Genomic DNA, 12622 nt, shown 5'->3' with positions numbered 1-12622 from the left:
CATCATTGCCTGCAGCCTCTATAGGTTTACTGAGTATTGAGGAGACAGTATGCCACAATAATTAAGCCTTAAGTTTCTGAAATCAGGAAGAAATGTGTTCAAATTCTGCTTTTTGTCTTCAGGCAAGTTACTTAACCTCTCTGATACAGCACTTGCACACCTGGCATATGGTAAATTCTCAACAAATGTCCAAGAAATTGACCTTAAGCCAAAATAGTTACCTATTTCCCTGCCTTCCTGAAACATTTGCCATTTGTCTTTCCTTTAAATAGGAAAATTGAAGGTGTCTACGGAAATGAGAATATTATTTAGCAAGATTAACAAGTATACTTTTCAGAACATAATAATTCAGGGTGAAAAAGGATGTACCATTAGAATAACGGGTATCTAAAGAGAAAAGGAGGATAGGAAAATGAAAAGAAGAGGCATGGAAAGTAAACACCTTTCATCTCACAACATATCCCAGGACCAGCCAGTTCTCCTGGAAGCCCCACCAAACACCCAATAAAACTTGGTTCAGGACAACTGGAAGGAAACAGAGAGAACATGTGTGCTTCTTAGTTTATAAGCAAAGGCTTGATGCAGCATAAGCTTCGGAGGTCATTTATGCTTCCATGATATTCTAACATCTTATTTAGAGTAGGTTTCCTTTTTTATTTCAAGGAAAAAAAAAATGAAAGTAAAATTCAGGGAGTTGCTAGGCACAGTGGTGCATGCCTATAATACCAGCCATTTGGGAGACTGAGGCAGAAGGATCTCAGGTTCAAAGCCATCTTAAGTGAGGTCATAAATGACTCAGTGAGACCCTATCTCTAAATAAAATACAAAATAAGGCTGGGGATGTTGCTCAGTGGTTAAGCCCTCCTTGGTTCAGTTCCTGGTACCAAAAAAATTTTTTTTGTTTTCAAAGAGTTTGTAAAATACTGAATTTAAGTGAGAAAAGCCAGTCACAAAAGATCACATATTGTGATGTCCACGTCAGGCAAACCTACAGAGAGAGAAAGCAGACTAGCAGTCACCCTGGAAAGGGATGGGTGAAGGGGAGTGGGAAGAAGGAGGAAGCAGTGCGCGAAGGTAACAGGTTGGGGTTTCTTTCTGGGTAGTGGAAAGGCTTTACAATGGAATGAAGGAACTCTGAACACACTCTCGTTGAACTGTACTCTTTAAGTGAGTGAACTGTATGGGGTGTAAAGTATATATCAATAAAGCTATTTTAAAATTCATTTAGTTGCACTTCAAACATATTCTTTTAAGAGAAAGACAGAAGTTACAGGAAATGACTCCAGTAGGTCACCCAAAGTTGTTCTTTGGTTTTTTGATTTGCTTTTGTTGTTGTTGTTGTTGTTGTTTTGTTCCTCCCTGGGCAGAGCACTATGCAAATGTAGAAAAAAGCAATGAGTGTATCATTCAATTAACAATGGTCCCTGCAAATATGATGCTTATCAGCATGGGAAGTGTAAACAAAGGGCAAATAAATAACACTCAGGTAAAAACGTGAGCACAATTTGTTTTCAGTGGCCACGGCACTGAGGTTTTTTTTTTTTTCTGCTATTTTAAATTTTTATTTTATTATTTTATTACATAGTTACAAATTTTGTGTATATGTATGAGGTACAAAGTGAAGTGATTTTTGATACACTGTGAAATGATTGAATCACACTAATTACTAACCATCACTTCAACTATTTATATCACAAAAAATAGTTTTAAATGCTGAGGAGTTATTGAGTGTCTGGTCAGCTCCGCCTCCTTGCGCTGAAAATCTTACTGTGCATGCACCTGTGGATGCATTTGTCATGTTTTGTCATGGAGTCACTAAATGTGTAGAGGGTGAAAGTTGTCCCTTATTCATTCCTTGGTACAAAACTCAAAACAGTAGTGTGTACAGTACAGATTCTTAATATGCAGTGTTGACCAAATAACCCAAACATAAAAATCACTGATCACATAGAGATTTTGGCTAAAAATACTAATAAGGATTGCTTTAAGCAACTACATTCCACAACTAATGGACTTTATACACCAAAACAGAGAATATATGCCTCATCATCAAAAGGCCATTTTAAAAATATTTTTGCTAGCTATTACTATTGTCATTGTCAATGAATAATAGAGAATTCTTTCTCCTTCCCCTTCTCCTTCTCCTCCTCCTCCTTCTCTTCCTCCTCTTCCTCTTCCTCCTTCTCCTCCTCCTCTCTCTCCCCCTCCATCTCCTCCTTATTCTCTCTCATAGAATTAATCAAACTGCTGCATTTTCAGTCAGAGTGCTGAAGAGGCAAATTCAAGCAAATCTTCTCCAACTTAACTAGGCATGAGCCACCTGGTGACAGCACTCTGATTGAGAGGGATCTGATTCTGCATCTCTAATAATTTCCCAAGTGATGAAGATAGAGCAGGCCCATGACCATTCTTTAAACAGCAAGATAATAGATCTCCACAGAGGACCCTGATGGTACTTTCATTACCAAGAATCCCCTTCTTTTATTATGATGTCAAAATAGCCCCAAGTCTCTAGAGTTTGGAAATGAGAGGTTAGATCACTGGTACTGAAACACAGGAGGAATTATTTCTTGGGATTCATAGCACGGTGAGGTAACCATAAGTGATTAGTCAGCTTTCTGCTGCTATGACAAAATATCTAAGAAAACCAACTTAAAGGAGAAAAGGTTTATTTAGGCTCACAGTTTCAGAGGTTTCAGTTCATGGTCACTGGACTTCTGTTTCTGGGATTGTGGAGAGGCAGAACATGATGAAAGGGAGCACCTGGTAGGTGACCAGGAAGCAAAAAAGAGAGAAAGAGGTCAGGGACAGAATATAACCTTCAAGGTCATGCACTCAACAACTTAAACCCTTCAAGTAGGCTTCACTGTTAGAGTTTCTACAACCTACCAAGAGTCCATTAAGGTATAAATCCATCAATGGATGAATCCATTGATAAGGTTAGATCCCCCATAATCCAATCACCCAACAAAGAACCAAACTATGAACTTTGCTGCACTGACAACCAAGCTGTCAACACTTATGCTTTGGGATATTTCAGATCAAACCATGGCAAAAGACTACAACAATTTATGATGAATTTCAAAATAACTAGAACAGTCTGCTGTTTCCCAACATAGAAAAATGATAAATTTCAAGGATATGGAAATGCTGATTACCTTGATCTGATCTTTACACATTGTGTACATGTATCAAATTATTTTACCCAACTCCATCAATATATGCAAATAGCATATCAATTTAAAATTTTTAATTTTTTTAAAAAGTGAAAAATAAGCTTCAAAATATTTTTTTCTCTCTCACAGAATGACTAAAATACTAAAATTGGGTAACTTTTGTAAGAAAATCCAGACTTTGGATCAGAAATCCCATGTCACTGTTCCCACATTCCCATGAGTCTCCAAGAACATACATGTTTCATTATCCATGGTCTCCTCTGGACCACTGGCCACTGTGGAGGTATCGTCCCCTCTCTAAACATTAAAGAAGTATGAGGTTGGCTCAAAAGTCCTCTGCCTTCTCAAACAACATCAAAAGAAGAGGACAAAATGGTGAGGATTGCTTATATCCCAGATGATGATCATGAGCAAATGCTAGATGTCCTTATAGAAACTGGAGCCTGAAGTTTAAATCTGAGTTTTTGGAAACTCTGATATGTTACATTCCTCCAAAAGAAAATACTTTGCATTTCAAAAATGAGAGGCAGAACATGATGGCAGGAAGCATGTAGTAGGTGGCCAGGAAGTAACAATTACGTACAGCTGTAATACATTAATAAAATATTTTAAAACAAGAGTAAAGGGAAACCAAGAATTTTCTAGGAACATTGAACAACTTCTAGAAGAATCAAAATGCATCCACATCCTTCCAGTATATATATTGTCCTGGCTGGGAATCTAAACCTCATACTCTCCAGGTTTCACTCAGTCCTGTTGACTTAACTCTGGTTTCATTTTGATAAAAATAAGTGTGTAAAAAAATTTACACAGTAAATCAATTCCTTCTCCTTATAATCCCTCCTGTCTTCCCTTCTCTTAAGACCATATTTTGTCTATGGAAGGTCATGAAATTTTCTGACTCTAATGACAAATTCTATCTTGCTTTCATGGTAGAGTTTCATACAGAGACAGGCTCTATCACTCCCCTGTGCAGAACTTAGGGTAGAATCAGAAATATCCTCTCCCATTCACTCAAAAACCCTCAACCAACAGGCACATAGTAATTTGTTCATGTAGCTGTTATTTAAACAGCATACACAACATATAGCATTTTATCTTTTCCCTGTGAGAGTAGAATTAAAAAGCATACTGCTGCACAGAAGTGTGCAGAATGTTTGCCAATCATGCAAAATGTCCTGGGTTTGATCTCAGCACCACAGACCAAAAAAAAAATTATCAATTTTAATTTGATGAGCTGACACCATATTGATAGACTGAACTTAGTTAATTCTATACTGATAGAGGGGGAAAACCATGACACTATAAATCAAATAAACTCTCAGTGACTTTCAGGGGATAAGTACTATTTTGCTATAAACATGGATTTCCTGGGGGTCTATTTTCCAGAAGATAGGGAATATAAAGAAAAAGATTCAAGTGCAAGTAGATTTGTGGGAGGGTAATCTCAAATGGAAGCACTGGTGGGCAAGGAGAAGTGATACAGGAAAAGAAAACAAGTAAGTAGATAATACATCCCCTGGCAAGTTGCTACTGTTGGCAACTGAACCTTAAATCCCACTAGGTACTCTGGGAGAGAGGGACAAGGAAATAAGGATATTTACACTCATTCCCCCTTCTGTCATTGAGTACTGCTGCAAGGGTATTAATCCTTAGACACTCTGGCTTGCCCTGTTTATGAGCCTAGCAGCCACCTTTAGCCAGAAAAATCCCCTGGAAGAGTCATAGGTGTCAGCAAAGCAACCGCCAAGAGGTAGAGGTGAGTGCAGACAGGATGTAGGTAGAGGACCAGAGCATCTGCTTTCCAGCCCACCTGGGCAGTGGAGCAAGCAATGAGCACACAGTGGTGGACAAAAGATAGGACTCTTGACTTCAGCAAGTGACATTAGACAAGAACTCTCTGAAAAGTCAACACTGCTTAATTTTTTTGAAAATTACTTTCTTTTTATTGAGGTCTAAATAAAAAAGCAAATCATCCAGTGAATACATAGGCAAAGAATTTAGACATTCTCTAAAGAAAATACACAAACATCCCATGAGCATATGAAAAGATGCTCAACATTTTAATTATTAGGGAAATGAAAATATACACTACTTTATTTTGACATAGTTTAGACTTCTGAAAAGTTGGGAAGTAATACAGAATTTCCATATATCCTTTACCCGTTTTCTTTAGTGTTAACACTTTACACAGCCATGGTATATATAATTATTGAAACTTGAAAATTAACATTGTTAGAATACTATTAGATGATGACCTGTGGACATTATGTGAATTGTTCCACAAGTCGTTCCACTGCTTTTACATTCTTTAGTCTTAGATCTAATTCAGGCTCTTAAATGCGTTTTGTTTTCATGACTTCTTAATCTGCTCTAATCTAATATCATTTCTTATTCTTGATTTCCTTTCATGATTTTGTTACTTTTGAGGATGACTAGTCAATTATTTTGAGAATGTCCTTCATTTTAGTCTGATCAAAAGTTGGCACTGTGGCTGACTCTGGAAAGCAAGAAAGAGTCAGATCTGCATCTTTATGTTTTATAGCAGAAGAGCACCCCAGGGAGAGGGAAGAGCAAGCTCAGAAGCCCAAAGATGGAAAGAAGGCATAAAAAAGGAACAGAAAGCAAAGGCAAGTTGGTATTCCAGGGGGGTAGTGGGCAAAGGGAAGAGTGATTGTGGAGAGGGTAAATGTGATGGAGGTGCAGATCTTACTCTGGGTACAACCTGAAGCTAGTGGAGGCTCCACATGGAGTTTGAAATGACCTGATTGACAAGGAATGCATTATGCTGCTGCCATTAATGCCTCTTTCAGGTCTTCCCATGGCCAAGGGAAGCAGATGGTCCATTAAGGATCAATAGTATATCCTAGCTCCTTGTTGACTGTTGTTTTATTTTTATTATTGAAGCATTGTATTTCTGTTTTTTAATTTATTTTTATTGTAAACAAATGGGATACACGTTGTTTCTGTTTGTACATGGAGTAACAGCATACCATTTCTGTAATCATACATTTACATAGGGTAATCATGTTTGAATCATTCTGTTATTTTTTCCTCCCCCCCACACTTCCCACCCCTCTTTTGCACTATATAGTCCCTCCTTCCTCCATTCTTGCCCCTCCCACCCCCCCCATTATGTGTCAACATTCCCTTATCAGTGAGATCATTTGTCCTTTGGATTTTTGAGATTGGTTTATGTCACTTAGCATGATGTTCTCCAATTTCATCCATTTACCTGCAAACACCATAATTTTATTATTCTTTAGAGCTGAGTAATATTCCATTGTATATATATACCACAGTTTCTTTATCCATTCATCAGTTGAAGGACATCTAGGTTGGTTCCACAATCTGGCTATTGTGAATTGAGCAGCTATGAACATTGATGTGGCTGTAACTCTGAATTATGCTGATTTTAAGTCCTTTGGGTATAGGCCCAGGAGTGGGATAACTGGGTCAAATGATGGGTCCATTCCAAGTTTTATAAGAAATCTCCATACTGCTTTCCAGAGTGGCTGCACTAATTTGCAGCCCCACCAAAAATGTTATGAGTGTAGCTTTTTCCCCACATCCTCTCCAACACCAATCGTTGCTTGTATTCTTGATAATCGTCATTCTAATTGGAGTGAGATGGAATCTTAGTGTAGATTTGATTTGCATTTCTCTTATTACTGAAGATGGTGAACATTTTTTCATATGTTTGTTGATTGCTTGTACATCATCTTCTGTGAAGTGTCTGTTCATACCCTTAGCCCATTTGTTGATTGGGTTATTTGTATTCTTGGTGTAGAGTTTTTTGAGTGCTTTATATATTCTGGAAATTAGTGCTCTATCTGAAGTATGAGTGGCAAAGGTATTCTCCCACTCTGTAGGCTCTCTCTTCACATTGCTGATAGTTTCCTTTGCTGAGAGAAAGCTATTTAGTTTGAATCTCTCCCAGTTATTGATTCTTGCTTTTATTTCTTGTGCTATGGGAGTCCTGTTAAGGAAGTCTGATCCTAAGCCAACAAGCTGAAGATTTGGACTTACTTACTCTTCTATAAGATGCAGGGTCTCTGTTCTGATTTCAAGGTCCTTGATCCATTGTGAGTTGATTTTTGTGCAGGGTGAGAGATAGGGGTTTAGGTTCATTCTGTTGCATATGGATTTCCAGTTTTCCCAGCACCATTTGTTGAGGAGGCTATCTTTTCTCCATTGCATGTTTTTGGCACCTTTGTCTAGGATGAGAAAATTGTATTTATTTGGGTTTGTGTCCATGTCCTCTATTCTGTACCACTGATCTACCTGTATATTTTGGTGCCAATGCCATGCTGTTATTTTTACTATTGCTTTGTAGTATAGTTGAAGTTCTGGTATTGCGATACCCCCTATTTCATTCTTCCTGTTAAGGATTGCTTTAGTTATTCTGGGTTTCTTATTCTTCCAGATGAATTTCATGATTTATTGCTCTATTTCTGTAAGGTACATCATTTGGATTTTAATTGGAATTGCATTGAATCTGTATAGCACTTTTGGTAGTTTGGCCATCATGACAATATTAATTCTGCCTGTCCAAGAACATGGGAGATCTTTCCATCTTCTAAGGTCTTCCTCAATTTTTTTCTTCAGTGTTTTGTAGTTTTCATTGTACAGATCTTTACCACTTTGCTTAGATTGATTACAAGAATTTTCTTTTTTTTTTATTTGAGGCCATTGCAACTGGAGTTCTTTTCCTCATTTTCCTTATAGATGTTTAATTGTTTGCATATAAAAATGCTTTAGGTTTATGCGTGTTGATTTTATAGTCTGCTATTTTGCTGAATTCATTGATGAGGTCTAGAAGTTTTCTGGAGGAGGTTTTTGGAACCTCTAAATTTATAATCATGTCATCAACAAATAGTGACAGCTTAAGTTCCTCTTTTCCTATTCGTATCCCTTTAATTTCTTTAGTCTGCCTAATTGCTCTGGCTAGATTTTCGAGGACAATGTTGAATAGAAGTGATGAAAGAGGATATCCCTGGCTTGTTTCCATTTTAAATGGAATGGTTTCATTTATTCTCCCTTAAGAATGATTTTGGCCATGGGCTTAGCATAAATAGCCTTTACAATATTCAGGTATGTTCCTACTATCCGTATTTTTTTCTAGTGTTTTGAACATGAAGCGGTGTTGTATTTTGTCGAACGCTTTTTCTGTGTCAATTGAAATAACCATATGATTCTTATCCTTAAGTCTATTGACATGATGGATTATGTTTACTGATTCACGGATGTTAAACCATTCTTGCATTCCAAGGATGAATCCCACTGGATCGTGGTGCACCATTTTCTTAATATGGTTTTGGATATGGTTTGCCAGTATTTTGTTAAGGATAGTTGCATCTATATTCATCAAGGATATTGGTCTAAAATTTTCTTTCCTTGATGTGTCTTTTCTTGATTTGGGTATGAGGGTGATATTAATTTCATAGAATGAGTTTGGTAGGGTACCCTCCTTTTGTATTTCCTGGAATACTTTGAGAAGTATTGGAATGAGTTCTTTTTTGAAGGTCTTGTAGAACTCGGCTGAGAATACGTCTGGTCCTGGGCTTTTCTTGGATGGTAGATTTTTAATGGCTTCTTCTATTTCATTGCTTGATATTGATCTGTTTAAATTGTGTATGTCCTCCTGGTTCAGTTTGGGATGAGCATATGTCTCTAGACATTTGTCAATGTCTTCCATAGTTTCTAATTTGTTGGAATACAGATTTTCAAAGTAGCTTCTCTTTATGTTCTGTATCTCAGTGGTGTCTGTCATGATATTTCCTTTTTCATCACGAATTTTTGTAATTTGAGTTTTCTCTCTCCTTCTCCTTGTTAGTGTGGCTAAGGGTTTGTCTATTTTGTTTACTTTCTCAAAGAACCAACTTTTAGTTTTGTCAATTTTTTCAATTGTTTCATTTGTTTCAATTTCATTGATTTCAGCTCTGATTTTAATTATTTCCTATCTTCTACTACTTTTGCTGTTATTCTGTTCTTCTTTTTCTAGGGCTTGAACTGTAATTTTATGTCATTTGGTTGTTGGCTTTTCATTCTTTTCTAGAATGTGTTCCATGCAATGAGTTTTCCTCTTAGTACCACATTCATAGTGTCCCAGTGATTTTGATATGTTGTATCATTGTATCATTGTATCTCATTGACTTCTAAGAATTTTTTTTATGTCCTCCCTGATGTTTTCTGTTATCCATGTTTCATTTAATAGCATATTATTTAGTCTCCAGGTGTTGGAGTAATTTCTGATTTTTATTTTGTCATTGATTTCTATTCTCAGTCCACTATGATCTGATAGAACACAAGGCAGCATCTTTTTTTTTTTTTGCATTTCCTAAGGGCTGCTTTATGGCATAACATATGGTCTATTTTCGAGAAGGTTCCATGTGTTGCTGAGAAGAAAGTGAATTTGCTTGTTGATGGATGGAATATTCTATATATGTCCAGTAAGTCTAGGTTATTGATTGTGTTATTGAGTTCTATGGTTTCTTTGGTTGGTTTTTGTTTGGAAGATGTATCTAGTGGTGACAGCGGTGCATTAAAGTCACCCAGAATTATTGTGTTGTGGTCTATCTGATTCCTGAAATTGAGAAGGATTTGTTTGATGTACAGGGAGGCACCATTGTTTGGGGCATAAATCTGTACTATGGTTATGCCTTTCTGATTTATGTTTCCCTTAAGCAGTATTAAATGTCATTCTTTATCCCTTCTGACTAACTTTGGCTTGAAGTCCACTTTATCTGACATAAGGATGGAAACCCCTGCTTTTTTACTGAGTTCATGTGCATGGTAGGATTTTTCCCATCCTTTCACCTTTAGTCTGTGGATCTCTTTTTCTACGTGATGAGGCTCTTGCAGGCAGCATATTGTTGGGTCTTTCTTTTTAATCCATTCTTCCAGTCTATGTCTTTTGAATGATGAGTTTAGGCCATTAACATTCAGGGTTATTATTGAGATATGATTTGTATTCCCAGTCATTTGGGCTTATTTTTGTTTTTTAAGTTGGCTTGATTTTTCCTTTTAGTGGTTTTCCTCTAAGGAGTTCCTCCCTTTGCTGACCTACATTATTGTTGTTCATTTCCTCCTCATGGAATATTTTGTTGAGAACATTCTGTAGTGTGGACTTTCTATTTGTAAATTCTTTTAACTTTTGTTTATCATGGAAGGATTTTATTTCATCTTCAAATCTGAAGGTTAGTTTTGCTGGGTATAGGATTCTTGGTAGGCAACCATGTTCTTTCAGAGCTTGAAATATGTTGTTCTAGGCTCTTCTAGCTTTTAGAGTCTGGGTTTAGAAGACAGCTGCTATCTGTATTGGTCTCCTCCTATTTGTAATCTGATGCTTTTATCTTGTGGCCTTCAAAATCCTATCTTTATTTTGAATGTTAGACATTTTCATTATAATGTGCTTTGGTGTGGATCTGTTCTAATTTTGTGCATTTCGTGTTCTGTAAGCTTCTTGCACTTGATTTTCCATTTCATTCTTCAGGTTTGGGAAATTTTCTGATATTTTTTCATTGAATAGGTTGTTCATTCCTTTGGATTGTATCTCTGTGCCTTCCTTAATCCCAATAATTCTTAAATTTGGTCTTTTCATGGTGTCCCATAGTTCTTGGAGATTCTGTTCATGCTTTCTTACCATCTTCTCTGTTTGGGCAACTTTGTTTTCAGGATTAAATATTTTGTCTTCATTGTCTGAGATTCTGTCTTACAAGTGGTCTAGTCTTTTGGTGATGCTTTCCAATGAGTCTTTTATTTGATTTATTGTTTCCTTCATTTCAAGGATTTCTGTTTGGTTTTTTTTGAGAATCTCTATTTTGTTGAAATGATCTTTTGCTTCCTGCAGTTGCTCTGTCAGCTTATTTGTATTATCATTTATTGTCTGCATTTGCTCTCTTATCTCATCCTTTGCTTCATGAATCATCTTAATCATGTATAATCTGAAGTCCTTTTCTGACATTTCTTCTACCATACTGTCATTGGATTCTATTAATATAGTATCTAGATTTGTTTGGATCATTTTCTTCCCTTGTTTTTTCATGTTGTTCATGTATCTTCCCCTCTAGTAGTGCAGACCTGGGATATTGCAGATTTCTCCCTATAGGCTTATAGTGGCCCTATAGGTTTCCAAAACCTTTTATTTAAGGGGAGATCAATATTAGCAGTGCCCAATTCAGACACTGTGCAATCCTAGACCAAATAGCACCTATGAGGACAATAACAAAATAGTCATAATAAACGGAATGAGTTCAAATATTATCTTCAGTAAAACAAACAGATTTGCAATAAGGTCAGCAGTTCCTAATGGAGGACAAAGAGGATGCAGAGGAATGTAGAATGTGGCTGTTAATAGGATAAGAAAAGAATATACAGAAGTTCTAGTTGATAGAAAGAGTGATAGTGTAATCAAAAGAAATTGGAATTTAGCATGCAAAATAGGGAGAAAGAGACTCTGAGGGAAAAGGTAAACAAAAGAAAAAGTGAGCAAGAAAAGTAAAGAAATAAAAACTTAAGAATTTTCAATAAGGAGAAAAAAGAAAATCTACAGTACAACAATCATATAGTAATGAAACCTCCCAGTGTTCAATAGCCTGTTGCATGAAAGTTACCTGACATTGTGCTTCATTTCTCCAGCAGGTGTCTCAGGATGGGATTTGCCCCACCTAAAGATACAACCCATCTCGTAGAGTGCCAGCCTCTCATGCTGGAGGCCTGGGTTTGAGTCCCCAGCACTCTGGGTTTCTGGAAATAACAAACAAACAAAACCTAAAGATCAGAGCTAAGTCTTCCAGGATTATCCAAGATGGCTGCTCTGGCTTCCAAATGTGTTGGCAAATGGGGAGCTGCAGCTCAGGGTGTGGACATGGTCAGCTGGAGGTCCTGGAGGCAGGGTGCAGTTTGTCAGCCAGGGGTCCTGGAGGTCAGGTGTGTTTGGTGTGGTTGCAGGATCCTGGAGGCCAGGTGCAGTCAGTCTGGGGTCCTCGTGATAGGGTGCAGTCAGTTGGTCCAGGGGTCCTGGCAGCAGGGAGCTGTCAGTCAATGTGAGGATCCCAGAGGCAGGGAGTGATCGGTCAGGCTGAGGGTTCCTGGAGACGGGGCTCTGTCAGTCTGGCCAGTGGTCCTATGGGGCCTGGCCGTTGTCTCAAAATGGCGGCAGCCAGGTGTAATCAAAACTGCAGGTACTGTAACAGTGAACTTCCAGGCAACAGTAGGCAGCGGGTGCTCCACTGGCAGTTGGTGATCAGTTTGCTGACTCTTGTCCGACAATTGGGAGGTGAACCTCGTGTGTTGGGTGATGGATAGGTGTAAGGCAGGCAATGGACAGGCAAGAGGCAGGCAAATGGCAGATGATAGGTGCCTGACAGCAATATTCCTCAAGATGGGAAGTGCCAATTGCTCAAAAGAAGCTACATCAGCCACATCATTACTGCCTGACCCCG

This window comes from Sciurus carolinensis, unplaced genomic scaffold (assembly GCF_902686445.1).
Source record: "Sciurus carolinensis unplaced genomic scaffold, mSciCar1.2, whole genome shotgun sequence".
Lineage (NCBI taxonomy): Eukaryota > Metazoa > Chordata > Mammalia > Rodentia > Sciuridae > Sciurus > Sciurus carolinensis.
Note: the sequence above shows the minus strand (reverse complement) of the source record.